The sequence below is a fragment of the Chiloscyllium plagiosum genome, chromosome 2 (assembly GCF_004010195.1).
Source record: "Chiloscyllium plagiosum isolate BGI_BamShark_2017 chromosome 2, ASM401019v2, whole genome shotgun sequence".
Taxonomy (NCBI): domain Eukaryota; kingdom Metazoa; phylum Chordata; class Chondrichthyes; order Orectolobiformes; family Hemiscylliidae; genus Chiloscyllium; species Chiloscyllium plagiosum.
In genome coordinates, this window is record NC_057711.1 from 83,060,905 (window position 1) to 83,088,030 (window position 27,126).

The 27,126-nt window shown below is 39.5% G+C and overlaps 1 long non-coding RNA gene across 1 annotated transcript in view; it reads left to right on the forward strand.

The window, feature by feature from the left end:
• Positions 1-25,476, forward strand: part of LOC122539307 — an 80,930-nt gene extending 55,454 nt beyond the window's left edge. Inside the window, exons 2-4 of the long non-coding RNA XR_006309031.1 lie at positions 16,076-16,191; positions 21,604-21,678; positions 24,067-25,476. This is a non-coding gene — a long non-coding RNA (uncharacterized LOC122539307). The remainder of the gene's footprint in view (positions 1-16,075; positions 16,192-21,603; positions 21,679-24,066) is intronic.
• The last annotated feature ends 1,650 nt before the right edge of the window (positions 25,477-27,126 follow it).

Sequence of the window (27,126 nt, forward strand, 5' to 3'; positions counted from 1 at the left end):
GGGGGGGGGAGGGGAGGTGGTGTGGGACAGGGTTGGGGTGCAGAGCAGATGGGGGCGGGAGCTCTCATGCGATGTACTGCTGCCTAGTCTTCTGAACGAGCAGCGGACTTAACAGAAAATTCTGAGCTCCAGAGGAAAGGCATTAACCAAATCAATTAACCGAATCATCAATTATCCAAACGAAATAATGCCCATCCATCTTGTTCGGATAATCATGGTTCCTCTGTATAAACATGCAAACATGCACAACCACATGCAAAATCAGGCCATGGTACACCTCCATATCTCACTCGAGTCCTGATAACGCATCAGCAATCATGTTTTCATGACCTGACACAAGCACAATTGTTAAACTGAATGGCTGCGACAACAAGCTCCATCTAAACAGGCTGGCATTTTTGTCCTTAAATTTTTCCACAGATATCAATAGGTTGTGATCAGTTTATACAATTGTCTCAGATGCATTGCTGGTAACATAAACACTGAAATGTTGTAATGCCAACACCAAGCTTAAAGTCGCTTTCTCCACCATTGAATATTTCTGTTGATAAATATCCAACTTCCTGGAAAAGTATCCGATGAGTCTTTCTATCCCTCGTCATCCTCCTGCAGGAGTACTGCACCGACACATACATCACTGGCATCGATTGTCACTTTGAAAGGCTTCGTGTAATCCCGTGCAGTTAATATTGGGGCAGTAGTTAACACAGCTTTTAGGCTGTCAAATGCCTTTTGACAGTCTGCTGTCCACTGAAACTTCTTGCCCGTTTTAAACAATTTGGTGAGTGGAGCAGCCACACTGCTAAAGCTCAGCACAAACTTTCAGTAAAATTCACTCAACTCAAGGAACCGTGGTACTGCTTTTTTTTGTCGACAGCGTGGGAAATTCTCCAATTACTTTCATTTTTGCATCTCATGGGACCATTTGTCCATATCCAATGACATGGCCCAAGAAGGTGACTTGAGCTTTGGGAAATTCACTTTTAGCTTGGTTTACCACCAAGCCTGCCTTCTGAAGTCGATCGACCATGTCCAATGAATGCTGTAAATGTTCCTTTCATGAGTGACTAAAAATCACCAGGTCATCAATGTACACCACACATTTGGGTAATCTGGCAGTGACCTTATTAGTTAGTCTCTGAAATGTGGCTGGAGCATTTTTCACACCAAATGGCTTGACTTTGGACTGATATAGTCCATTTGGCATTACGAAAGCAGAAATTGCCTTTGTTCTCTCTGACAGAGGTACTTGCCAAAAGCCTCCGAGCAAGTCCAACTTAGAAACGTAAGTTGCTTGTCCCACTTTTATGACACAGTCCTCAAACCGTGGAATTGGAAATGCATCCTTCTTTGTAATGGGCGTTGACTTTGTGATAGTCCATACACAACCATTGGGCACCATCTGGCTTTGGCATTGTGACTATAGGTGAGCTCCAGTCACTGTAACTCACTTTGATTCTGCCACCTTGGAGCATGCGCTCTCTCTCCTTCTGAACCTGTGCCAACTTTAGAGGATTATGCCTATAAGGAGGTTGCTTAATTGGAACAGCATCTCCTATAACTACATTATCCACAATTAGGTTAGGACTTCCCAGTTTATTTCCGCATTTCTTCCTATGTTTTAGTAATAACCCTTTCAGGTCATTTTGGTTTTGTCATGGAAGGTAACACAATAATTTATGCCAATTTTTGACAACTTCCTCATTGTCCAATTTGATCTGAGGAATATCCAAATCAGAATCCTCTGAACTTGGATCTTACTTCTGTGCTGTAATCATTAATACCTTCTCCTCTTGCTTTCCTTCCCTATCAAAATACCTTTTCAGCATTTTCACATGACACACTCTGTGAGATTTCTTCCTGTCTGGAGTCCTTATTAAGTAGTTCACCTCACTCAATTTCATCTCAATTTAATAAGATCCACTAAACCTTGCTTTTAAAGGCTCACCTATCACTGGAAGTAACACCAATACCTTATCCCCAATTGCAAAATTGTGAATTTGTGATTTCTCATCTGCTTCCTATTTCATTGTATGCTGTGATAATTCTAAATGCTGTCTAGCCAATTCTCCAGCTCTATTTACTCTCTAAAATTTGACACAAAGTCCAAATGGGTGGTCTCTGAATTCTGACTTATTAATTTCTCCTTAATAAATTTTAATGGTCCTTTTACTTCATACCCAAAAATTAATTCAAATGGACTGAATTTGGTCGATTCATTCGGTGCATCTCTGATTGCAAAAAGTACAAATGGAATTCCCTTATCCCAATCATCTGGATAATCCTGACCATAAGCCCTCAGCATGGTCTTTAATGTTTGATGCCATCTTGCTAGCATTCCTTGCGATTCTGGATGGTATGCAGTAGATTTGAATTGCTTTATTCCCAAGTTATCAATAATCTTCTTGAATAGTTTGAATGTGAAGTTTGATCCTTGATCTGACTGGATCTCTATTGGTAGTCTGTATCTAGTAAAAAAATTAAGTAATTCTTCTACCATCCTTTTAGCTGTGATGTTGCGTAATGGGATTGCCTTTGCAAATCTAGTCAACACATCCATTATTGTTAATAAATACTATTCCCACTTTTTGTTTGAGATAGGGGACCTATGCAATCAATCAAGATTCTTGAGCAAGTTTCCTGAAATGCTGGAATAGGTACTAAAGGTGCAGGTTTTATTACTGCCTGTGGTTTTCCGATTAGCTGACATGTATGACAGGGTAAAAGTGAGGACTGCAGATGCTGGAAATCAGAGTCTAGATTAGAGTGGTGCTGGAAAAGCACAGCAGGTCAGGCAGTATTCGAGGAGCAGGCAAATCGACATTTCAGGCAAAAGCCTTTCATCACTGACACGTATGACATGTCTGGCAAAATTCAACTACATCCTTGTGGAGTCCAGGCCAGTAAAAATGTCTTTGTATTTTAGCCTGTGTTTTCCTCAACCCCTAAATGACCTGCAAGTGGTAGTTCGTGTGCAACTTGCAGCACATCCTTTCTATACCTTACTGGCACAACAATTTGATGAATCTCCACCTATTTCTCATTTGCTTGAATGTGTGATGGTCTCCATTTCCTCATTAAGACATCATTTGTTAAGTAATAACACACAGGAATGCATTCACTTTCTTTCTCTGCAAATGTTTTTTGATATAACTGTTTTAAGTTTTCATCTTTCTGCTGTAATTCAATCAGCATAGCAGAGCTAAAGATATTTGCATGTTTACCTATTTGCTCCTTCTCTGTTCCACTTTATCAGAAACTTCCTTTGATCAGATATGTCAGCTTCCTTATTTGTGCCTTTTGATCCCTCCTGCTTTAGCTTGTGTCTCTGCGATCTTGTGATCACACAATCAGGGAAAACTCCTGGATAAACATTCTCCATGTCTTCAGTTGCTGCATCTCCACTGGCCTTTCAACTAGAGTAGGCAGCACGCCTACCAGTGAATCAGTTATATTATCTGCAAGGACACATTGTATTCCTGGAGCTGAGAGTTTGTCCAGTACTCCAATTCTCCACCCTTCTCTGGACTCTCTTGCCTCACTTTACATAATTGAGCACTTTTTGTCTCACCATGAATTCCTGTTACCAGTACCTTTTCTGGCAATAGTCCCTCAGCATTGCATATCTCCTCATCCTTCAGCATTACAGACTGAGAGGATCCTGTGTCCCTTAATATTGTAATCTCCTTACCTACTGCTCCCTGCCTATGTGAATAAGCTTTACCCTTGCGTGTATATGTTTTAAGCAGATCTGGCACTTCCTCCTCAATCAACCTCTGATCATCTTCTACACTCTGAGGCAGTTGTTTAACTTCCCTTGTGTATTTTGTTACTAGTCCAAAAAAACTTCTAGGCTTGTCTGGTTTTCCTACAGCTGGCTTTATCCTCGCCCACCAACACTGTGATTTTGTGTGGCCCACTTTATTACAATGAAAACACTGGAGCCTTTTAACTTCTTTGTCCCCCTCAAGGGTTTCATTTTTACCCTGTGGTAAGTTATCCTTATGATCTTTACTGCGATCTACCTTTCCCTTTCCACATGAAGATTTCTCTTTCCCCCAATATCTATCCCTCATGGACTGAAATTAATTCTAGAAGCCAAACTGAGTTTTATGGACCAGCTCATAATCATCAGCCACTTCAGCTGATAACCTTACTATTTTAACTCTCTGCTCTTCCACATGAGTCCGCACTACTTCAGGCAGTGAATTTTTGAATTCCTCCAAAATAATTACCTCTCTTAGGGCATCATAGGTTTGCTCGATTTTTAAAGCTCTTATCCATCTATCAAAATTACTCTGTTTGATCCTTTCAAACTCAATATAGGTTTGACCAGGGTCCCTCCTTAGATTCCTGAAATGGTGTCTGTAAGCTTCTGGTACAAGCTCATATGTACTTCAAATGGTTTTTTCACCTCCTCACATTCCTCAGATACCTCTTCTGATAAGGATGCAAATACCTCACTAGTCCTACCTGCAAGTTTTGTTTGGATCAACAAAACCCACATTGCTACTGCATTTGTGTTGTCACCTTTTCAAATTAGATGAAAAAGACTTCCACATCCTTCTCATCAAATTTAGGCAATGCTTGAACATACTTAAACAGTTTCTGACTGGGCTTCTGACTACCAGGGCCTTGCTCATTCTCACTCTCTTCCTCACTAAGCCTACCCTCAGCGTTTAATTCCAGCCTTTTAAGCTGCCTTTCCTTTTTAAGTGTCAATTTTTGAAGTTCAAAAAATCTCTTTTTTTTATTTCTCTGTTCTCTCTTTTTCCCTCTCTTCTGTTGCTTTCTCTCTCTCTTTTGCTGCTCTCTCTTTGTCCGTCTCTTCTGCTTTTAATCATGATTCAATCTGTTTCATTTCTGCTGCTCTTGCCTCTTACTCAAGCTGCTTCATTTGTAATTGAATTCTTGCCATCTCTATAAATGCTGATGTTTTCTCTAGCAAGTTTAAATGCTGAGTTCCTGCTATAATTATCTCTCCTTTCCTCACAGAAGCTGACAGTTCCAATTCCAGCTTCTCTGTTAATTCCTGCAACTTGGTTTTATTCACTTTTTGCGAAACTTCCCAATGTCACCACGTCCACTTCCAGAACACTTTTGGCAACTGAAAGAGCCATTCCTATTCCATGCTTTGTCTACCCCAACCGAACCTACGCCCAAAATAAAGACACTAGCACCTACCACTCACTGTATAAAATCCTACAAATAATCCCCAAACTGTTACGGACTAGGCCAGACCACTCAAACCATTCTTAAGCAGGCAGCCCAGACTGTAACTTTGCAATTTGTTTTGGTAAGTGTACAGTGAAAATTACCCGGAGTAAGTTAGCTAGGTTGACTACTAGATTTTAAACCAGACAAAAATGTATTCACAAAATTACAGAATGAAACACAAAGAACAGAATAAAGAACCCCTACAGAAGTCAGTGTATCCAAACTGGACTTAAGTATGCTGTTCCGAATATACACAACAGTCCCAATAAGCAAACTCCCTTTAAAACCCAGTATAAATGGAACACATGCTTACAGGTTGAAGTTGAAGGGCAGAAAGAGAGAGAGAGAGAGAGTTTCCACACAGCTCACTGTTGAACTCCTCACCAATTTAAGACTGAACTAAACTGCTCAGCTAGAGAGTTGACCACTCCCCTTTCCTTATACTGGTCACTTCTAAAACATGACCACTTTGGCCTGAAGTCTGATCTGTTTACATATAAAAAAGCCTCTCAAAATCTTTATTATCTCTGTACCAAACCAGACTGATTGGAGCCTGGCCAGATTTAATATCACTCTGAAAAAAATCAAGGACACAGTATCCTTGAGCCAAGAAACAGCTTTTAGAAGAAAAAAGGGCTAGCTTTGTGACAACCTTATCCTCCCTATAGCTCAAACCTTCCAACTCTGTAACATCCTTGTAATTTTTTTCTGAACCTTTCCAAGTTTCACAACATCCTTCCTATAGGAAGGAGACCAGAATTGCACACATCTGCACAAAATCTTATCCGCTGTCATTTTGATGAATTTTGGAGGTATCGTTGAACTATAGAAAATCTTTGTGTAGAAGTATAGTCCCATGCATATGTTTATTTTGATTTTTTTAATTGATTTTTGATCCTTGTTAAGCATTGACAGAGGATAAGTCCAATATAATGAATGGATTTGATTACATGCCATACAAACCTTTGAAGTTCATTAATGGAAACTACTCATCATCCACTACCTGGTTGATTGCGATTTTAGAGTCTCTGCTCTAGGAACATGCATAATTTTTCAGATTTAGAAACAAAACTGAAGTAAAAATTGGATTAATGTAACTGGAATACCTGGACAATTGAGCTATTCAACACAATGATGATTCCTAGAAGCAAATCGAGGGCAGATTCAAGACTGAATGGCACTGAAAATCTTTTGATTTAAGGAATTCTACCTGGCAAAAGTTCTCTGATTGAGAGAAGTAAGTGATCTCTCTCTCTGCCCGCACCCCCACTCCCCCCTCTCATTCACCGATCTCTGTATGGGGAAAGAGACAGAAAATCCGAGTTTTTAAATGAAAGAATCCATTCAAATTGTATAAATGCATAAAAGCCTTATCCATTCAAAAAAAAAATGCCTAAGTTCACCTCACCAACCATCACTGGACATATTTGTTAAACTGTTTGCCTTTTGTTTATCGTAATTGTGTTCGAGTCGATGTGTGTTTGGAGTTTTGGAAGGAGTAAAATTTAAGGTGAATAAATTATAAGTGTGTTCTTTGTTCTCATTAAAGTTACTTGTATATCACAACAAATTGATTTTTATTTTATTGTTCCTGAAACACCTGCTGTGATTTGCTGTTGTCCTGGGTACCAGTCAGTCAGGCAAATTGGGTTTTAGTGATCTTAAGGTCTTTATGCATTTATACATTTTGGGATGACTTAAAGAATAGTTGGAAATGAGTATTAGCATAGTTTTCAGAGTTAGGTCATGACACTGCATAATCTGACACTTTTGTTTGGTTTTTGCATTACTACAATAGGTGTTGTCAATCACTATAGTTAATTTTCAACAAGACACCTTTTCTGTCTGGCTTCTTCAGCCTCTCTTTAACCAGAATTTTGATGGCATAAGGGAATGACCTAGTTCAGCAATGGGATTGTTTTGTATTGAGCCTGAGTTGAAGATGTGCTTTCTCGACAATTTATGTCTCTTTGGCTGTCCTTGAACATAATACTCCAGCTATTCAATAACTAATCAAGCTTCATTGTAATCTCAACTTGGAAACATGTATCCAATCTAACTTTAGCTTCAATGTCAGTCTTTGCCCATTAATATTGGTTTGTTGATTTATGTTGCTGATATATTATTATTTTGATGTGTTGGACCAGTTTCAATAATTCTCAAAGACTGCTGGTTGCAAAACAGTCTAACTTTATTGATCATTATGGGAACACTTCCTTACATTTGTTTCTGCCCAAATTTGCTCTCCTAGAATCACAGATGACATGAGTGCATGCCACTTCCTCCAATAACATTGCTGATTATTCCAGTTAACCTTGAGAAGAGACTTAATCCAACATATTTCATCATACTGCACTAGCCCAATGCTGCCTCTGATCTCTCTCTCTCCATCCCTCTCTACTTCAGATTCTCTCACTTGCTTGCAGGAGATCTACAGCTACTTATTGCCATCCAAGTCTCAATTTGTACACACTTGTTGGTGTCAATTTGTTTGGAGCTAAACTTCTCCCACTGGTTGAACATTCAGCAGTGTAAGTAACACTTGCAGTAAGTGCTGGAAGCTTACTTTTCTCGTTCATATATGTGGAGTTGATTGTGGGTATCATTTCTCATTTCTCGTAGCATTCTGCAGCCATTCTGTTCTCATATAATCTCTGATCACTTGAATATACATCTGTTTGTCCCCTGTTCTCATAGACTGTTACAGAAATTCTTTGATGCGATTTAGTCTAACATTCTTCATTAAACTAGAGCTACACAGTCAGCGACTTGACAAAAAATGGCCTTACGTTGAAGTATTCCATTTGTGCATTGATTGATAACATTTCACTTGGGTAAGTTTCAACTGAATTGTGCTCTTATCTGGAGATATATCACTGAATTTGCTCTCATTCGTATCTGTACTCAATTTAGAGAACTATTTAGCAATACTAATGCACATGTTGATGCTTTGCTGACTTACAAATGTCCCTGTCATTTGATTTGGAGATGCTGGTGTTGGACTGGGGTGTACAAAGTTAAAAATCACACAACACCACGTTATAGTCCAACAGGTTTAATTGGAAGCACTAGCTGAAGGAGCGGCGCTCTGAAAGCTAATGCTTCCAATTAAACCTGTTGGACTATAATATGGTGTTGTGTGATGTTTAACCCTGTCATTTGAGTGAGTGATTACTAGTGGTGCAAATGTTGAATAGCTTTACCTCCTCTTGTCTTAGGCACTCCGATTTCACTTCAAGATTAACGTCACCACGCTTGTAACATTGCTGTTTTCTTTTACCATTGTAACGGGTTCTTTTTTCTGCTTTGCTTGTTGTTCAGCAACAGTCGCCTTTCTGTGGCAATTAAACTATTTTCTGTACTCCCATGCCAGTGCATGTCGTTGCCATTCCAACAATATCAAACACCAAACCGCTATCAACAGCATCTATCTGACTGGTTTTCCCTACTCCAGGCTTGGTGGAAACCTTTTACTTGTGACAAATGACGTGCTAGTCACTTGCATAGGATAGAGTTCCAAAGTACCCTTGATGTGAAGTTCATCAAAAAGAGATATCTTACACATTACCTCAAATGTAAAACTGTGTGTGTTCAGTAACTTCATTTAGGTTCTTTCATCCACTAATTCACATACAAATCTGTCTCTTAATATACAGTCTATGAGTGTTCAAAAGCTACAAAATTATTCAGTGCCATAATGTACTCAACAAATGTTTTGCTGCTTTTCTAATTTTTATGTTCCAGATGAGTAGGATTCAAAACATGCCACTCTTGTTCAGTAACTCATCTTTTGCTTAGCTGGCAACAAGCTAATGGAAGAATGGGCTAATCTCCATCAGTAAAATTGCTTTTTTGCACTAAAGAATTGTTTTATTCTGAGAACTGACCTCTTCATTTTCTCCTTCAAGTTCCAATATATTAGTAAACTGAACAACATGTTAATTCTTAATATATATATGAATTGAGTCATTCTTGATCACTCTCATATATGCTGTGCCTTCTGATGCATGCCGTGGGTGGAGCCCTATTGGACTTCACAATTCCATGTCCTTTTTACAATCAATCCTCCAAACCATGACCACAGCAATGTCACTGTTCTTTGACAGACCAGCTTGGTGGAGTTAAGTCACTCTCTGTAAAGGCATAGATGAAGTATCTGATATCCTATTTAAAGTGGTAAGTATCTCCTGTCTGGCCATGGTCAGGGGCCACATTTATTTCTTATATAAATTCATGGGATGGCCATCACTGGCTAGATTAGCTTTAACTGTCCATCATTAATCTCCTGCAAAGATACTGGGGAGCTGCTTATTAAACAGCTGCAATTCTTGGAGTATAGTTATACCCGGGAGAAAGTAAACACTGCAGATGCTGGAGATTAGAGTCGAGAGTGTGGGTGCTGGAAAAGCACAGCAGGTCAGGCAGCATCCAAAGAGCAGGAGATAAGTATACCCATGTGCGTGTAAAAGTGTACCCACGGTGTGATTAGGAAGAGAGTTCCAGGATTTTGACTTAGCGACATTGAAGGAATGGCAATACACTTGCAAATTAAATAACTTGGGGATTTTTCAGGTGGTGATGTTTCCATGCATCAGCTGCTCTTGTCCTAGATGTTCAAGGTCACATGTTTGGAAAGTGCTGTCAGAGTTACTACAGTGCGTCTTATAGATGGCATACTCTGCCTACCACTATGTGTTGGTGGTGAAGGGAGAGAATGTTGAAGGTAGTGAGTGGGTTGCCAATCAAGTAGGCTGTTAAGTCAAGCTTTTTTAATATTGTTTGAGTTGACTCATCCTGACAAGCATAAAATATTCCAACATACTCCTGACTTATGTCTTTCGATGGTGGAAAGGCTTTGGGGAGCCAGGAGGTGAATTACTCACCAGAGAATTACTAGCCTCTTACCTGCTCTTGTAGCCATGGCTTTTACAGTGCAGTTTCTGGAAATGAAAATTTCCAGTATATTGATAGTGGGGATTCAACACCGATAATGCCTTTGAATGTCATGGTTAGATTCTCTGTTGTGGGAGATGAGTATTGTTGGACACTTGTGTGGCGTGCATGCTACTTGCCTCTTATCAGACAAGGATGTTGTCCAGGTCTTGCTGCATATAAACATAGACTGCTTGAGTACTTGTGTCACAAATGGTGCTGAATATTGTGCAAACATCAATGAACAGCCCCACTTCATCCTGATGATGCAGGGAAAGTTATTGCTAAAACAACCAACATGGTTGTGCGATCAGTAGCTCAGTTATCTCAGGTAGCTGGTTAGTGATACAGAATGGCACCAACAATATGGTTCAATTCCCATATCAGCTGAGATTACCATGACTCTTCCTGTCACCTTGCTTGAGGTATAGTGACCACAGTCATCCCTCTCCAATTGGTGACTTTTAAAGATGGCTCAGCCCAAGGTACTACCCTGAGGAATCTCTGCATTGATGATATGGAGCTGAGATGATTGACCTTCAACCACCATAAGCATTTTCCTTTGTACCAGACATGATTCCAACAGAGAGTTTTTCTGCAATTCCCATTGACTCTAGTTTTGCAAGGGCTCTTTCATGCCACATAATGTCAAGGCCAGTCACTATTGACTCACCTCAAGTTCAGCTCTTTCATTTAGGCTTTTACCATGTGCTGTGGAGGCCTGATAGAACCCAAACTGAGTGTTAGTGAACTAGTTGTCTTTTTGCAAGTTCCACTTGTTAGTGCTGTGGAGGATCCCTTTTATCACTCTTCTGATGAGCTTAAATTGATAGAGCGGTAATTAGTTGGCTTGAATTTCTCCTGTTTTATGTTGATGAGATGCACCTGGACAATGTTCTATATTGCTGAGTAAATGCCAGTATTGCAGCTTGATTAGCTCTCCCGATTTTGGCATAACCCCTCACATATTGATAAGGAGAACTTTGCAAGGTTGACAGGAATATGTTAGCTGTTTCCCTTCTGGTGCCTAGTGATACATGTGGTCCATTAGGTTTCATTTCTTCCTCTAATTTTCATCGTGGTTTTGTACACCTGAGTGGCATGATGTGCCATTTCAGTTTACAGTTCAGAGTCACTCACAGGTTTGTGGTTCTTGAGTCATGTGTTGTCCAGACCAGGTGTGAAATGTGTGGGTTTTTACAATTGACAATCAGTATCTGATGCACTTTTTAACTCAGCAATGAGCTCTGTGGTTCAGTATCTGTCTGCAGGTGAACAGAGCTTAGAGCCAACTGTGTCCTTATCACTGAGTCTCCAGCTACAACTGCTCATACTCACTCCTGAGAAGTGAATCACCAGCTGAAAACCCAACTTATTATCAAAGTGAACCAATGGAAATGCTGAGCTGGCACATGGCTGCATGTCATGGATGGTATAAGAAAAAGAAATAATAACCTTTGAGGAATTGTCATTATGCATGCCCTACAATACTGGCTTTACACACAAAGACCCTAGAAGTCAAGGGAAGAGATTTGCTTTCATGGTTTCAAAGTCATTATCACAACAATTACAACACATTGTTTTCACAATCATTAATGAAATGAAGTCAACATTTTTGCCAGACACTTTTGTAATTATGACACTAGGTATTTGTGAATCCTTGGTCTTCTCATGTATGTCACTTATCTCCAGGTCCTTCTCCTCTCAGCTACAAAGGAGCAAATTAACAGGCCTGTGAATGAGTGGAGGCCATGTACCCACCTCATGCATGTGATGATTTTGGAGAGAGAATGATTATAAAACAGAAGAATCCTTTTGTATGAGGGTTGGGTTGAAAATCAAAGGTTGGTGATAAATGAAGTGGTTATTAAATGCGTTGAAGGTGAAAATGGCTGCTGCTGAAAGTTGACTGGGTGTGAGTGGTGATTTTATGGAGAACATTACCAAATCAGCATAAATAGGTGTTTGTTTAAACCACGGGATCACATTAAATCAGCAAATTTCCTGAGTTTTCCTGTTCCTGGTTAGGTCATTCAAGCTCTCTCAGTTACATTCAACCATTACTTCTAGGCAAGAAGAACAGAGAAAAATATGGCTTTGATCTTCCCATCTGCATATATTTGCAGGAAGTACATTATTAAAAAAGTGTGCTGCACTCACACTTCCGGCAGTGTACTGAACACATACAATTTATGTTCAGACATTGTCCTTTTAAGTGCAGCTGGGATCATGTCAGGCAGGTATGTTTCGCCAGCTGTGAAGCTTGAAAACATGAAGCCTGGAAGTAAAAATTAGTTTCTTCAATTAAATTATAATCACAAATTTCAAGCCAAAATTCACTCTTGGTTTTTACCATACCACTCCAGGACCCCTGCTCAGAAGATACCTGCTGAACATTACCTGGGCTAAAGTAGCTGAAATAGTAATGCTACATTCAATGCCCAATTTACTACAGGATTTCTATAATACTAACAAATCAACAATAGAAACCATTAATCTTTAAGAAAATGCCTGAATGTAACCTCCATCTGAGTAACTATTGTTTTGAATTAGTTACATAAAAATGTAGATTAACTGAAGTTTGTGGTCTTGTATTTGACATGTGTTTGCGATTAGCAGTAAACGTTCACTGACATAGATGCCAACAGGTGGGAAAGAACTGTGTTTCATACCAAATGAGCTGTCCAATTCCAGGCACAATTTAATAGCTGTCACATGGAATTGAAAGGCCAAAACATTTGTTGGATGATCAGAAACTGGAAATGGCATATGTTCAGTCAGATCAAAGTTTTAATTTTGCCATACTTATGCTCAGAGCTTTTTAAACTTTACATACTGGATAAAAGGGTTAGAAAAATACTAATAAAAGAAAGCAAGATATTGCGGATGTTGGTAATCTGAAGCCAGAAATAGCAAAGGCTGGAAACTGTCAACAAAGCACAATATAAATATGGATAAGATGTCTTCCAGTGTGTATTCTATCACAGAATTGTGAAAGGTCTATTTCAGAATGTTTCTTCTGTTCTTGCCACAGATTCTGCCTAAGCATAGAGTTGTACAGCATCGAAACAAACCCATTGGTCCAACCAGTCTACAGCAAACATAACCCCAAACTAAACTTATCCCACCTGCCTTTGGTTGGCCCACATCTCTCCAAACAGTTCTTATTCATGTACTTATCCAAAACTCTTTTAAATGTTGTAACTGTACCCAGTTGAGAAGTTCCAGTGTTTTCTGTTTTTGTATGAAACTTGATAAACTTGTGAGCTCTTAGCAACAGTAGCATGTAGTCAGGAGTAAATATATGCAAAAGGCTCTGGACACTGCTTGCCAATTGGCAAATCCTGTATTGCAAATGGATTTATAAATTACTAGGCCATGTTTTATATTGCCTGCAGGGTAAAATGTGTTTTGTTTTAGATAATGTTTGTTTCTTGTGACTGCATACTCTATTGTGTCCAAACATAGATCAATTATGTTGATTACTGAAAGATAATCATTACTTAACCCAAGGGATTTTTCCTTTTGAGGCTCCCATCTGATGTTATTAAGAAAAGTTCCTGCCCCTGCCCTACCACACTGGGAGGAGTTTAATCATTGTTCTCAACAGTAGAACCAGGAGATGACACTACATTTGTTTTCATGTTCTGAAGTAAAATGCATACAATGCATATTAAGACATAAAGATCTGGCAGTGTGCATGCTATAGGGACAGGATTCCATAGAGAATCCTGCCATTAAGTCAGGTTCAGCAGGGTTGGGCAAGATATACAATAGGAACCTGGACAAATTAATGAGGTACTGTTTCGAGGTCACAGATTCCAGTCCATCTCTGTTCATTCTGCAGTTTCATCAATTCATTTTCAACCTCTTTCAAATGTATCCCCAATCCTCCCAGTCCTTATTTAAATATTGATCTGTGCATGGTGGCACAGTGGTTAGCACTGCTGCCTCACAGCGCCAGAGACTCAGGTTCAATTCCCGACTCAGGCGACTGACTGACTGACTGACTGACTGACTGTGTGGAGTTTGCACATTCTCCCCATGTCTGCGTGGGTTTCCTCCGGGTGCTCCGGTTTCCTCCCACAGTCCAAAGATGTGCAGGTCAGGTGAATTGGCCATGCTATATTGCCCGTAGTGTTAGGTAATAAGGGTGGGTTGCGCTTCGGCGGGTCGGTGTGGACTTGTTGGGCCAAAGGGCCTGTTTCCACACTGTAAGTAATCTAAACATAGCCCTGTTACTGCACCACCTCCCCACATAAGTATAATTCATGATGTCAAAGCAAAGACATAGATGAATTCAACCACACTTCACTGTAAATTTCCTGTAAGGGGACAAGGCATCTTGAACTTTCTCCCAGGTGTACCTTCTCCACAGATGGCAAGGGACGTACCATTATGCAGCTAGCTGGAGGAGAAGTGCGAGAGGAGGATGCAGCTCAAGGGGTTGCCCTCTGGGGGAAACTGGCAGTGATTGCTAGACTTCTAAACATGTCCCAGCAATGGACATTCGTCATGTAGGTTCTTCAGCAAATTCCATGTGCAGAAGAATATCTCTAAGAATATCTCCTGGGATGTTTCTTTATGGGCCTCACATCCATTAGAAGCCCATGTCTTTTCCTGAAGCTCATCCCAATAATCGTTGTTTGAGCATTGTTGCTCCTCCCTTTTGTAACTGTTTGTTGTTTCTCATTGCCATGTTGTGCAGTAGTGTACGGAATAACAGAATATCCATGAAGCACTGTTGTGCAAACAGTGGTACCCCTCTGAACCTGTAAAGGCAATGGAAATCTGTGTGGCTATCAGTTTCATCTCAATAGCATATGAGCAGTTAGATTTCCTAATCTTCCAATTGTCTGCACCCAAAAACTTCACTGACCCTCACAATGACCTCCTTTCATTTGAATCAGCAATGCTAGCAGAAAATGAAATTCAGAAAATGGCTATCTGCAATATGCAGTTGACTTTTGCTTTTCAGCTTATGGTCCTCCACCTTGCCTCATCACTTCTGAGTTTGCCCCACATCATTCTTAACCTTAAAATAATTGTATAACTTCCCTCTCTAAGTTTGAAGGTCCTTTCATCACCCTGGACCTTGTCATTGTGGACTGGATATGTTGTTTCTCCCCATTGAGCCTACCCCATCCCCTTCAAGATTTCTCCTCTGTTTCTAGACCCTTTTGCATCTTTCTTAGAGTTTCCATTAGATCTAGTGATATGCTTTACATGACCTTTAAATATCCCTACCTCAGACAGGACTTGCCTGTCCACATAGCTAACTATTCCTGTGACTGTGAATATTCTCTTTGCCAGCCAGTGCCCTGAGTTTGCTGTACAGAACTCACATCTCAACAGCACGGTGGGCGGCACGGTGGCACAGTGGTTAGCACTGCTGCCTCACAGCGCCAGAGACCCGGGTTCAATTCCCGCCTCAGGCGACTGACTGTGTGGAGTTTGCACGTTCTCCCCGTGTCTGTGTGGGTTTCCTCCGGGTGCTTCGGTTTCCTCCAACAGTCCAAAGATGTGCAGGTCAGGTGAATTGGCCTTGCTAAATTGCCCCTAGTGTTAGGTAAGGGGTAAATGTAGGGGTATGGGTGGGTTGCGCTTCGGCGGGGCAGTGTGGACTTGTTGGGCCGAAGGGCCTGTTTCCACTCTGTAATTAATCTAATCTAAAAAAAAGCACTGAGACATGCTCTCATGTCTCTCATTTTGTTAATTCATACTTAGTTAACCCTCACACACCCTCCCTTCCCAAGGCACAAGGTTCTTCTCAAAGGTCAACCACCTTATGTGCTCCCTTGGAGCTCACTTTTATGCCTCCATTTTTCCACCTCAACATGCAAAACCACCACATCAGACTCGTTTGCTGGTTCAGACTCTCTCCACCCAAGTTGTCATTCTCCTGTTCCATTGCCTTGTGTTGCAGATTTCAACAAAGACGGTCACTGTGCTCAGTACATAACTGGATAAAGCTGACTGGGACACACCATCCTTACAGAAAGGTGAACAAAGTTCCTGTGCACTTCTGACAGAATTTTGAAGGTAGGACTAAATTTCAGATTGTTTTAATATTGTGAGCATTCATGCCATACAAATGTGGTCAAATGGGAATGCGTCACAGGCCTGTGAAGCTGTGTATCCCTACCATACTGCAGACTTAATATTTCATTGAGAACCTGCTGTTGTGATTTGAACATTTCAGCTTTTACTTGATTAATTCATCCTCCCCATTTTCTGTTCTCCGAACATTTACTAAATTCTTTTGCGTATTTTTAATACCAAATCCCAACATGATAGTGTAATAGAGTCATAGAGTCATATAGATGTACTGCATAGAAACAGATCTTTCAGTCCAACCTATCCATGCTGACCAGATATCCTAAATTAATCTAGTCTCATTTGCCAGCACTTGGCCCATAAGCCTCTAAACCCTTCCTATTCACATACTCATCCGGATGCCTTTCAAATATTGTAATTGTGCCAGTGTCCACCACTTCCTCTGGCAGCTCATTCCATCCATGCACCACCCTCTGTGTGGAAAAGGCACCCTTAAGGCCCCTTTTAGTTCTTTTTAAACCTTTCCCCTCTTACCCTAAACTTATGCCTTCTAGTTTTGGACTCCTCTATCCCAGGGAAAAGACCTTGTCTATTTTCCCTATCTGTGCACCTCCTGGCTTTATAAACCTCTACAAAGTCATCCCTCAACCTCTGAACCTCCAGTGAAAATAACCCCAGCCTATGCAACCTCTCCCTGTAGCTCAAACCCTCCAACCCTGGCAACATTCTTGTAAATCTTTTCTGAAACCCTTCAAGTTTCACAGCATTTTTCCTGCCGTAGGGAGACCAGAACTGCATGCAGTATTCCAAAAGTGGCCTAATCAATGTCCTGTACAGCCACAACATGACCTCCCAACTCCTACACTCAATGCACTGATCAGTAAAGGCAAGCATACCAAAAAAACCTTCCTCACTTAAGCACGTCCTGGTCTGATTTTCCTTTCCAAAATGCAGCACCTCACATTTATCTAAATTAAACACCATCCACCACTCCTTGGTCCATTGACCCATCTGATCAAGATCCCATTGAACTCTGAGATAACCTTCTTTGCTGTCCACTACACCTCCAATTTTGGTGTCATCTGAAAACTTACTAACCATACCTCCAAAGTTCACATCCGAATCATTTATATAGATGATGGAAAGCAGAGGATCCAGCACCGATCCTTTTGGCTCATTACTGGTCACAGGCCTCCAGTCTGAAATACCACCCTCCACCATCATTCTGTCTTCTACCTTCAAGCCATTTCTATATCCACATGGCTAGTTCTCCATATATTCCATGTGATTGAACCTTGCTAACCAGTTTCCCATAGGGAACTTTGTTGAAAGACTGACTGAAGTCCATATAGACTATACCCACCACTCTGCCCTCAATCCTCTTTGTTACTTCTTCAAACAGCTCAATCAAGTTGTGAGATATGATTTCCCATGCACAAAGCCATGTTGACTACCCGTTTTCAGGGAATTTGGAATGCCTTTCTAAATACATGTGAATTCCTGTCCCTCAGGATTCCCTCCAACAACTTGCCTATCACCGATGTTAGGCTCACTGGTTTATAGTTTCCTGGATTTTCCTTACCACCTTTCTTAAATAGTGGCATCACGTTAGCCAACCTCCAGTCTTCTGGCACCTCACCTATTGATGATACAAATATTTCAGCAAGGGGCCCAGCAATCACTTCCTTAGCTTCCCACAGAATTCTAGAGTGCATCTGATCAGGTCCTGGTGATTTATCTACCTTTATGCATTTTAAGACATCCAACACCACCTTCTCTGTACTGTGGACATCTTTCAAACTGTTGCTATTTATTTCCCTACATTTTATATCTTCTGTCTTTCTCCACAGTAAACACTGATGCAAACTACTCAGTTATTATCTCCTCCATCTTCTGCGGTTCTGCACATAGGAGACATTGCTGATCTTTAATTGGCCTTATTCTATCCTATTTAACCTTTTGTCCTTAATGTATTTGTAGAATCCTTTGGATTCTCCTTAACCTATTTGCCAAAACTATCTCATGTCCCCTTTTTGACCTCCTACTGCCTTTATATTATGCTAGGGATTCACTTGATCTCTGCTGTCTATACTTGACATATGCTTCCTTCTTTCTCTTGACCAATACCTCAATTTCTCTAGTCATCTGGCATTCCCTACAGCTACTGGCCTTGCCCTTCACCCTAATAGGAACATATTGTCTTTGACTCTCGTTATCTCATTTTGAAAGCTTACCATTTTCCAGCCACCCCTTTACCTCCAAACATCTGCCCCAATCAACTTTTGAAAGTTCTTACCTAATACAGTCAAAATTGGCCTTCCTCCAATTTAGAACTTCAACTTTTCGATTCAGTCTATCCTTTCCATTACTATTTTAAAACGAATACAATTATGGTCGCTGCCCCCAAAGTGCTCCCCCAATGGCACCTCAGTCACCTGCCCTGCCTTATTTCCCAAGAGTAGGTCAGGTTTTGCGCCTTCTCTAGTAGGTACATCCACATATTGAATCAGAAAATGTTCTTGTGCACACTTAACAAATTCCTCTCGATTCAAGCCCTTTGCACTATGGCAGTCCCAGTCTGTGTTTGGAAAGTTAAAATCCCCTACCGTAACCACTCTATTATTCTTACAGATAACGGAGATCTCCTTACAAATTTGTTTCTCAATTTCCCTCTGACTATTTGGGGGTTAATAGTACAATCCCAATACGGTGATCATTGCTTTCATCTTTCTCAGTTCCACCCAAACAACTTTCCTGGATGTATTCCCAAGAATATCCTTTCTAAGTATAGGGATTATTATTCCTGATCAAAAACAGCACGCCCCCTCTCTTGCTCCCTCTTTCTATCCTTCCCATATCATCCAAATCCTGAAACATTAACTCTAGTCAATCACACCAGTAACGGCAGGTGAGAGAATTGGAGCAATAAAAACAACAAATCTCATTGTTCATAAATTCTTTAATGATAAAGGATCTTTCTTCCTCCTTACCTTAGTAGATAGGGGCACTGACTCAAAGAACAACTAAAAGTAGATGAGGCAACTATCTGTCCATTAAAGATATAACTAGTCATGAATATGATGTTCCAAATTTGAGATGAAAGAAATACATGCATTTAATAGCAATTTTCGTGATGATTGCACATCTCAAAGTCATTTACAGCCAACAGACAGAAACTCTGATTGACCATAGGATGTGTAGGTAGGAATAGATAATTTGTCCCATCAAGTCTGTTCCATAGCTTGAATGATATTTGTATCATTAATAGCCATGGGTGAGGTGTTGGAAGATTGGAGGGTGGCTAATGTGGCACCATTATTTAAGATAGGTGATAATGAAAAACAAGAAACTATAAACTGGTGAGTTTGATATCAGTGGTGGATAAGTTGTTGGAGGGGATTCTGAGGGATAGGATATACATGTATTTGATAAGCCAAGGACAGATTAGGGATAGTCACTGTAGCTTTGTGCATGGGAAATTGTGTCTCAGTAACTTATTTGAGTTTTTTTTGAAGAAGTGACAGAGAGGATTGATTGAAGTAGAGTGGTAGGTGTTGTCTATATGGACTTTAGTAAGATAGTCGAAAAGATCCCACATAGTAGATTGGTTAGTAAGGTTAGATCACATGGAAGCCAGGGAAAGCTAGCCATTTGGATTAAAAGTTGGCTTGAAAGTAGTAGACAGAGGGTGGTGGAGAGTTGCTTTTCGGACTGGAGGCCTATAACTAGCAATGTACTGCAAGGATCCGCGCTGAGTACACTGCTTTTCATTATTTATATAATTGATTCAGATGTGAATTTAGGAGGAATGGTTAGTAAGTTTGCAGACGACACCAAAATTGGTGAAGAAGTTGACAGTGAAGAAGGTTATCTCAGAGTAGAACATGTACTCAAATGGGCTGATGGGCTGAGGAGTGGCGAATGAAGTTTAATTTAGATAAATGTGAGGTGTTACTTGTTGGAAAGGCAAACTGGGCAGGACTTATATGCTTAATGGCAAGGTCCAGGGGAGTGTTGCCAAACAAATGGACGTTGGAGTGTAGGTTCAGTGGGTCGACAGGGTAATGAAGAAGCTGCTTGGCGTGCTTGAATGTTGCCAAGGTTGGAGAATTGGAGCTAAAGGGAGAGACTGAATAAGTTGGGGCTATTTTCCCTGGAGCATTGGAGGCTGAGGTATGACTTTATAGATAGGATGAATGGATAGGGTGAATAGCCAAGGTCTTTTTCCCAGAGTAGGAGAGTTCAAACCTAGAAGCATAGGTTTAAGGTGAGAGGCGAAGATTTAAAAGGGATCTAAGCGGCACCTCTTTCATACAAAAGATGATGTGTATATGGAATGAGTTGCCAGAGGTGGTGTTGGGGGTTGGTACAATTACAACATTTAAAAGGCATCCAAATGGGTACATGAATAGGGAAGGGTTTAGAGAGATATGGACCAATTGGCAAATGGGACTAGATTAATATAGGATATCTAGTCGGCTTGGACGAATTGGATTGAAAGGTTTGTTTCTGTGCATTATGTCTCCAACTTTCTATAGGCTTCCGATATTTCAATAATATTCATCTCCTCTATTCTTCCTATCAAAGTGCATTAACTCACATTTTCCCAACATACGTACTATTTGCCAAGTTTTTCCCTACTCATTCAACTTGTCTATATCTCTCTGTAGATTAGCAGCAAATTACTGTGGATGTTGGAATCTGTACTGAAAACAGAAATTGCTGGAAATCACAGCAGGTCAGGCAGCATCGGAGGAGAGAGAGGAGGCTAATATTTTGAGTCTGGATGACTCTTCATCAGCTCTGTGGTTTCCAATATGTTTTGTTTTTAGTCTCTTTGTAGATTCTTTAATTCATCCTCATGAATTGACTTCCTACTTATTTTTTGTCCACAAATTTGGTGATTGTACTTTCACTTCTGTCATCCAAGCTATCAATGTATATTGTAAATATTTATGGCCCAGCACTGATCCCTATGACACTTCAATAGTTACAGGTTATCATCAGAAATGTCCCCTTCGTCCCAACTGTCTTCTACTAGCTGGCCAATTCTCTATGCATGTTAATATACTTCTTACGACTGTTTATGTTCTTATCTTAAGTAACCTAACAAGTGGTACCATTTAAAATACCTTTTGGAAATCCAAATATATTACATCTATTGGTACCCCTTTGTCTATTCTGTTTAGTACCTTCTCAGAGACCTCTACTGAGTTTGTCAGGCATAATTGTCCTTTCATGAAGCCATGTTAACTCTGCACAATTATATTATGTATCTCTAAATACTCTACATATTACATCCTTTACAATAGACTCTAACATTTTTCCAATAACAGACATTAAGCTAATTGGCCTATAGTTACCTGATTATTGTCTCCTTCCCTTTTTAAATAACAGTGTTACACTGACAGTGGGATTTTCCAGAATCGCTGGATTCTTGGAAGAATACTACAAAATAGAGCTATGAATGAGGTGAGCAATTGCTTATCCAATGGCATTTGCCACAATCTACTATTTGCATCTGTTTTATGAAAACTCTGCTTTTGGATAATTTAGCTAGATTCTTGGCAGTTGTGGATATGTTGAGTTTTTCTTCCTGCTGCCTTATTGAATTGTATAAGTTGTATAAGATGTGTAAAGACCTAGTGGTTTAGTATCTTTGTTCAATGAAATGCTGTCTTCAGTTTTGAAACTCCCCATCCCTATAAACTAATTGGGATATTCCTTTCCAAAGGACCTTCTTAGCTTTTAACTTGGCACCTCTTGAGTGAAATTGAGGTCAATATACACTGGCCTACAAAATTTATAAGGTTTCTAGTATTTAGTTTCCCTACATGGTAGAATCGCTCATAGCCTTTAATGTTACATGTAATGTTCCCCAGATCTTGGAGCTGAACTTTTGTTGGCTGTGAGCAGTGCTTTGTCAAGCAATGCTTGCTATCTAACAATATTGGCTCTCATATCCAACTCAAAATTATAGATTCCCATTGACATTATTTGGTCCAAGCCACTGATTTCTGCAATGAAAATTTTGGGTTTAATTTCTACTGAAGACTGTTCTCCATAATCTTTCCCTTTCTGAGGAGGTCATTAATTGTTTGCTTTTTGTGGCTGACTCTTGCTTCTGCACGTTTTCTCAAAGTGAACTACTTCCTTCCAATAATAGCATTCAGTTTTAAGCAGGACACTGTTTATTTTTTGCTCCACAGCATTGGAATGAATTTTTAGAGCCTTGTCTCTGTCTTACCCCGTGCACTGGCTTATCTCCTCTGTCTTTTGTGTTTCTGTACTTTATAAAGTGAATGTAATCCAATGGTTTCCTGTACTAAGTTGTAAACTTTTCTGTATTGGATTCATCTGTTTTGCTTCTAGACTTCTGTTTCACTTACCATGTGAATGGCTGTCTCTAGATTCAGGTCTTTTTTGGACTATATTAAATCTGAAAAAGACTAATCAGTTATGTCCACAACTATCTAGTCTCAAAGGAATTCAGACTTTAAGTCACCATTGTCCCATATCTCCACTAGCCTGTAGATATTATGGTGAATTAATCCATTCACTTGGAGGTTGTACACTTTTGATAAGTCTTGCCCTTTCTAGAATTCTTTATTTTTGCTGTTGAAATAATTTGTCAAAGGCTTTCAATTCCTCTTCAAATTTGTCTGCTTCTTCATGTACACCCCTTCAGTGAGCAATAGCAGCATTTGTGTACCAAAGTTTGTCGACTTGTTCAGCTCTGTCTTAGTTTCCAGTTCGGAAACTATTCTGTACCTTAGAAATTGTTTTCTCTACAATGTTGAATTTTGTGTTTTATTTAGCTCGTCTCTGAAATTAAATCTGTCCATGCTGTTCCGATGCCACAGCTTCCCAAATTTTATCTTCTGTATAGATTTTTTATTGTGCAATAATGATGGGCTTTCCCAGCTTTGCTGTTGTACTAGAAATTTCTTGTGCTTTCCAGCTAAAAGTGACATTACTTTGTGCTTCAGAGCTTTGTTAACATTCCCATTCTCATCTCCTTAAAACCCATTTGTGTTAGATCAGAAATTGATACTTCTTTGAATTGTCCAATGCTCATTTATTTTGGTTATAAATTTTCCTGACTCTCTGATCCCAACATGACAAATTATTTTATGGTGACCCATTAGTTTCATTTCTTTAGCACTGCTTCATGGTAGCAGCACGATATGGCAATAGAGCTGCAACCTTTCAAAATTACTGCCCTTTCAGCTTGATTCACTGCTGTTTAAAGTATCCCCTTTGTACTAGGGAAATGTTTTATTTTAGTTCATTCAATCCTTGATATCTGGTTGTTTCACTGGCTCATCTGATTCTAGTTCGCTCCCGCAGACTATTGTCTCCTGGCCTTAGAGCTGCCAATTTCTTCTGTTTCTGTTTGTTTTCTGTCAGGTCTAAAATATCTTTTCTATTATTCTCTGAAGTAATCTTCTGTGCTGAGTGTAGCCACAAGGTTGTTTCGGGCTCACTGATATCAGAAATCAGCAGTATCTGTTTCTCTTGAAGTCTTATATTTCTCTCCTCAAACATATCACTTTGCACTTTTTAAAAAAATAATTCATATGTTCATCCATTCGATTAGCTTGATGAAGTCCTTTTAAGTTTACATCTTTCTCAGTTCACTGCACTTTAATGTTTTGTGCTGTCTGCAAATTGTGAAACTGTACCCCATACATGGAAGTCTATCTTAATAGATTTCAAAAATAGCAGTGGTCTGAAAATTGATTGGGAACAATTTCCTCTTATCTGAAGATGGAGGAGACTTGGTGCTGAAGTAAATAATTAATGCCAATTGCCTTATGTGGCAAAATTCTTACTATTGTCAGCACGTTTTCTTTCCAGATAGCAACTGTGCCAGCATGGTACTTGTTGTGGTCATCCACTGGACCTATCCGAGATACCTTGGCTAGATTTTATTGCCACCAATGTTATTGAGATCAAATGGAGAAGAATGCCCACTAGAAATCTTCTGCTGAAGAAAGCACCCATCATTATAAACAAAATAGGTTTATTTCACAGTACTTAATAGCTTATTACATTATATCTGAAACACATTGGTCTTTGTTAAGTCTTCAGTCTGTACATATGAGTAACTGTACATTATTGTTACTGAAACATTCTGGTGCAATATTAAGAGTTATCTGAATAAAACTGATAGCTCCTCCTAGGGACAACCCTTTATATCTTGATAGGTGAAACCTAACCAGTGATGTGAGGGAAACCCTCCCCTCCCCTATTATCTTATACACCAGTTAACTAAAATGCCATTATTTGGGGGGAACCATAACCAAAATTGATCCAAATGCCTACAATTTTCAATATTTCTAATGTTTTTGTTACACTGCCTGAGAGACACCCACTCAATCTGGTAACATGTAATGTTTGGACTGACATCCAGAAGTGCTCCTTCACCCAAAAACACAATCAACAAAGGATAAAATTTAAAATGTTGTAATGGAGACAAAAACTCTGAACTTTAAGGAAAACCTGTATACTACAGCGAGTGGATTTCAGGATATCTCTGGATAAATAAATTAAGATGAGCTTTCTGTCATTCCTCATCTGTACTTACCATGTGATCTTTAGTTAGTTGTTTATGGCTCAGTGGAACTGTTAGCAATGATCTTATCTCATCATTATTCTTCAGAAGCCAACCACACCTTTTGAAGTGTGCATATGTTGTAAAACATGGAAATCTAGAGCCTAGCCTCAGTGATTCTATATCCAACTGCAAACTGTCATTAATCAGAAATTATTGAATGATCAAGAACTTCTACTTTTAAGCTATAAGTCTAGCTTTAAAAATTCTTAAAATGTTACACCCATTTAAAAAGTAATAGTTGGGTTTTTAAACAGCATATGAAGTTCATAATTACTGATGAAAAGCTTTCATTGCTCTGACACACCAATTTTATATTTAGGGCACAACAGTTTTCTTCATTGTAATTAAACCAGATTTGTAAACTTTTTAAGTCATTTATCTTTATTTCAGTTTATATTTTAATCCCACCAATGTATCTCAGTCATTTATTTCCTTTATGAGAACAAGATTGAAATGGAAGAATAGCTGGTGTTTTTCACTTCCTAGTTTGCTCTCTGTGAGAACACAAATGTAATTGGCTGCTTCCCCCATTTCATTACCGACATCGCAAAAATCATTGTGTTTTTGTGGGCACATTTCTTGGCGGTTATTGTCGAGCACTTGTTGTTTTGCTGCTGACCACAGAATTAAAATTTATGTTGAATTCATTGGCACAAAGTTTCAACTTTCTGCAATTTGTTGTTTTATGTTTTTCCACACTCAGCTTCCTTCCATCATTCATGCATTTCCAAGATGATTCATCCATAACATTAGTTCCTAGCTTGAAATACACTCAAAAAATGTTGTGTTCTCAAATGATAAGTTTACCTCTGTAATACAGAGAATTGCTGGGGGAAGTACATTAATGTGTATTGATGATACCCGTTTGCATCACCTATGTCAGTTTAAATGCACAGGGAGGATGGTAGATAAACCAATTCATATGGTAGACCTGTTTTCCAATGCAACATAATCAGAGTACTTAATTAAACTTTCATGTCTTTGTCACTGGATTTGATTATAGACCTAATGTAATGACAAGGCAATTTGCCCACTAAATTTGCTGGCCAATTTAATGGGGTTGTACATTGACACTGTTCCAGCAGGATATATGTTTGTGGATATCATAGTGTACTTATGTTTCATTATTGCTGCTTTCAGCATTAGAGAAACCTGAAAGAAATGTTATTTAAAAGGTGCTTATGATAGCTATTACCATTAATACAACAAACAAAATATAATCTGGTAAGACCAAAGTTGCTTCATGACAAAATAAACAAAATTATGACTCTATAACCATCAACTTTGAAATGGATATCAAATGAACAATCACTCACCCACCATTAACTAAAGATCTGCTCCCATCTTTCATTATACAAAGTTTTTTTTTGTATTCCCATCTCACCAGTCCCACCATGGCAGAAATCTAAAAGTCTTTTCTTTGTGCTTAAATTCTTGCATTTGCATGGCTTCCACTTATTTCTGAACCTTACCCAGTACTAACCACTTCCTGAACTGTTTACTCCTCTGGCCAGTCTCTTGCACAGCCATATTTGCAACCTCCCCACCCACTACTGCTGTCCTCTGTTAAGGATATGGCAGGAAGTCAGGAAATCAGGATAGAAATTGCACTTCATACCAATTAGGATGAGGAATGATGAATGAGTTTACAAGTGTCTAGACAGCTATGGAACTTAACCAGACCAGGAACCAAAAGGAAAAATAGCCAAGCTGTATAGAAAGCAAAAGCTTGAGTCTAACCACTGTCTGTGTCAAATAAAGGAGAGAGACAATAGAGATGCAACAGCCAAGGTTGTACAATATTGCTAACCATCTTGAGATGTCAAACGTAATGTCATTACTTAAATATTAAATAGACTTAAACATCCTAAACAAATTCAATACTATAAGGCTAGAATTTCTGCCTGACTACATTTGCTTTTCCTGTTCGGTCATAGAGTCAGACAAATGTAGAGCACAGAAATAAACTCTTTGGTCCAACTTGTCCATGCCAACCAGATATCTTAACCTAATCTAGTCCCATTTGCCAGCACTTCGCCCAAATCCCTCTAAAACCTTCCTATTCATATACCCATCCAGATACCTTTTAAAACGCATGAAGGTGAATAAATCCCCAAGACCTGATCGGATGTACCCAAGAGCTCTGTGGGAAACTAGGGAAGTGATTGCTGGGCCTCTTGCTGAGATATTTGTATCATCGATAGCCACATGTGAGGTGCCGGAAGACTGGAGGTTGGCTAATATGTGCCACTGTTTATGAAGGGTGGTAGAGACAAGCCAGGGAACTATAGACCAGTGAG